The following is a 3867-nucleotide window of genomic DNA, read 5'->3' on the forward strand; positions in this document are numbered from 1 at the left end:
CATCGAGCATTCCAGAATGGACCAGCAAAATCAATGTGCAAGCGTTGCCAAGGGGAAGTGGCTTTTGGCCATGCAAAGACTTTCCGCGGCGGTGCGAATTGTTGTTCGGCACACGCCATGCAAGAAGAACACATATTCGTAATCCGAACCAAGTAGAGTGCTGACGAGCAAGTTGTTTCGTCCGCACTATACCCCAATGTCCTTGGTGAAGAAGCCGTAAAACAGAGGACTGTAACGAACGTGGGACCACGACTTGGGACTGATCATTATCAGAACGCAACAACAAAACACCACGTCGAACAAAAGTCTCTCCCTGTGAGCAAAAAATCGGCGAACCAACGGATCCTCGATCCGAGACTTTGACAAAGGCCATCGCGTAGCAACAAAACGCAAAACAGTAGCAAGGACAGGGTCAGCAGCTGTGGCTGGAGCTACACGACGAAAATCGATCGGAAACGATTCGACCACTTCATCCGTTTCCGAATCAATGAACAGGCAAGCAAGTTCGGAAGAATCGAATGCTTTATCCTCAGCAACAGGCAAACGGGACAACGCATCAGCGTTGCCGTGCGTAGCAGTGGACCGATACAAGATATCGTAGCGGTACTGCGAGAGGAAAATAGACCAGCGAATGAATTTCTGCGCTGTACGAGGAGGTACAGGTTTGGTCGGATGAAAAAGCGATGTCAAAGGTTTGTGGTCTGTGATGATGGTAAAGTGACGACCATACAAGAAATCATGGAACTTAGTAACACCAAACACGAGAGCCAAAGCTTCTTTCTCTATCTGGGAATAATTTCTTTGCGCAGACGAGAGCAATTTGGACGCAAAGGCAATAGGGCGATCATGCGAGCCAACTTTGTGCGCAAGCACAGCACCGATCCCGAAATCCGATGCATCTACCATCAACAAAAGGGGTTTCTGGGGATCGAAAGGCGTGAGGCAAGTATTAGAAAGCAACGCCGATTTCAACTGGCGAAAGGCGCGTTCGCATTCCGTCGTCCAGACGAACGGAACACCTTTACGGCGTAAGCGATGAAGCGGAGCTGAAATGGAAGAGGCATTGCGCATATATTTGTGATAATAGTTAATTTTACCCAACACACTCTGTAACTGTTTCATATTGCGAGGGGAAGGTTTTGGCAAAATTACTAAGGGTGAGGCCCAGAGAGAAGCTTGCACACGTTCAATTACACCCTGTGATTCTAGATCGTTTAATGTTCTTGCGACCTCATCACACAATGCGTGGGGAACATTGCGCGCTCTGAAAAATTTCGGTTGCGCGTTGACCTTCAGTTCCAAATGTGCTTCATAGTTTTTAGCGCAACCTAATCCTGGTGCAAAAATGTCTGCAAATTCGTCACATAAGCGAGAAACACTGTCTGAAGGCACAGTTTGATTCACTGATAGGACCTGATTTACAATAGATATGTTAAACAACTGAAATAAATCCAAACCAAACAAGTTCGCTGCCGTAGAAGAACGAAGAAAGTAAAATGACACAAGTTTTGTTTGTCCTTTATATGTTGCAAAAAGAGTGCACTGTCCTAACACAGGTATTGTCTGTCCTGAATATGTATGTAACTTAACCTTTGCGGCACGCAACGGAGGTGCTCCCAGTTGTTTGTACGTGTCGTGATTGAGCAATGAAACTGCAGCTCCGGTATCGAGCTGGAATGGTATCACTTTGCCTTCAAATTCTAAGTCCACAAAAAGTTTATTGTCCTGCCGACGACAAGAGCGACTGTTTTGTGCAATTTGAACAGACACTGGTACAGAATCACTTGCTAATTGACGTGATTTCCAGCGACGTCGACGCACAGTTTTTGTGGGACGAACACAGTCACTGTTAGAGAAAGTGTCACTGGACGAAGTGGAATTAACTACATGAATGTCCATGGGCGAAGGTCCACGATCCTGTGTGTCCTTGGGTCGATTCCGGCTCGAAGCAAAGGGCCAGGAATGATTGTGATTGTCTGATCTGAGCCTTTTCTGGCAAACACTTTGAACATGTCCTTTCCTATTGCAGAAAAAGCAAATAGCTTGGCGTGACGGGCAATGTTCACGTGAATGTCTAGTAGCACACCGCGGGCGTGATTTCACTGCATTTGTGGGCTGGCGCGGCACACGTGGCTTAGAGCGCGGCGGCAGCTGCGTTTGTTTGCGCGATGGCAGTTGACCGGGCCGCGCAGCTCGCCCGGCGGGCCGGTTAATGTTACACACTGCTGGCGAAGTTTCAAAAGATTCCTGAGCACAGTCAAGTGTGTCTTGTCTATCCAATATGTCTATCACTTGTTGAAGGGAGGGATTAACTAGTTTCAAAATTTGCTCCCGTATGCGAACATCAGAAACGTTCTGTGCAATTGCATCACGTACCATCGTATCTGAATAAGAAAGACCACAGTCACAGTCAAACGCACAGTCCCTAGTAAGTCCTTGCAATGTTGCTACCCACTCCCTATTAGTTTGACCGGCCGTACGTTTCGTACGAAAAAACGTATACCTTTTTGCAACCACATTAACTGTTTCTTTGAAATAGGCATCTAAAGCAGACAAAATTTCCTCGTAGGACAGAGTTGCTACGTCGCGTCGGGGAAACAATTTCACTATCACACGGTAGGTGGACACACTGACACAAGAAAGCAAAAACGGCTGCCGCTCATTACCTTGAATTCTGTAGGCGGCGAGATGGAAGGCGAACTGGCGGGACCATTCCCGCCAAGTCTCGTGGTTTTCATCAAAACTTCGAAATGGTGGTGCAACGGCAGGTTGTGGCTGCGGTACCGGTGAAGCGGCGGCGGCCGCATCAGTTTGAATGGCACGTTGACCCTGGACGAGCTGTCCAAGGGCATCCAATAACGCCTGCGTCTGCTGATTCTGCAAGCAATAAAATTCGGAGAGTACATCTGGAGAATGTGGCGAAGCCATGACACAAATAAATTAGGGCAAAGTAAAACACAAGATCCTTTGCAGACTCGTCGCCATGTGATGTGTCGGCAGCTGGGCCAACACTTTGTAGTTCGAGATGGCTGAAAATGCACGCTAGACTAACGCAGACAGGCGTGAAGTACTGGAACAAGCTACGTAATTAATGCTATGAAGAAAAGTACGTAGCTGGATTAATACTTATCTTTAATCAATCATTGTGGTACATCGCTCTTGACGATACACAGGAGACTTTAATTACAGTCACTGTAAGGCTAATGGCGCCTTGCTAATTCGTAGCCGTTAACTTAGCTGAAGGCTATTCTGTCTCTCGGCTAATGAGAGAGAAAGGCTTCATACATCTAGTCGCTAGCTAGGTCGTCCGTACAACTGGGGCGAGTGCTTGTTCGTATCATGAGACCTGCCTTGTGGTGGCGTTAGGTCTGCGATCACACAGTGGCGACACGCGGGTCCGACATGTACTAAATGGACCGCGGCCGATTTAATCTACCACCTAGCAAGTGTGGTGTCTGGCGGTGACACCACACGAGTCTTGTGGTTTATAGAATAACACAGATGGATTCTCACTTTCATTCATTTCTTTTACCCAAGCTTCGACACTGATTGCATCATTTTTATGTCTGACCGACTTGGAGGAGACGTTATAGCTTGCTGCAATGTTATATAAGTCTTGCTTGGTAGTCAAATGGATTCTCTTCAAGTCCGAATCCTGCAAACTTGTCCGTACCTTATGTAGAACTTTGTCATACGGAAGTACCATTGCAATATCTGTTGCTATGGTTTCCCGTTCTTTTTGACTCAGGGGCAGGTGTGTTAAATCTTGTTTGTGACCAATGTGGGTCGACACAAAATGTACTTGGTATATTCCACCTTCATGTACAGTTACTTTCATCTCTGCAGGGCACTTTCCATCCATTTTGT

This window comes from Schistocerca piceifrons, chromosome 7, assembly GCF_021461385.2.
Source record: "Schistocerca piceifrons isolate TAMUIC-IGC-003096 chromosome 7, iqSchPice1.1, whole genome shotgun sequence".
Classification (NCBI taxonomy): domain Eukaryota; kingdom Metazoa; phylum Arthropoda; class Insecta; order Orthoptera; family Acrididae; genus Schistocerca; species Schistocerca piceifrons.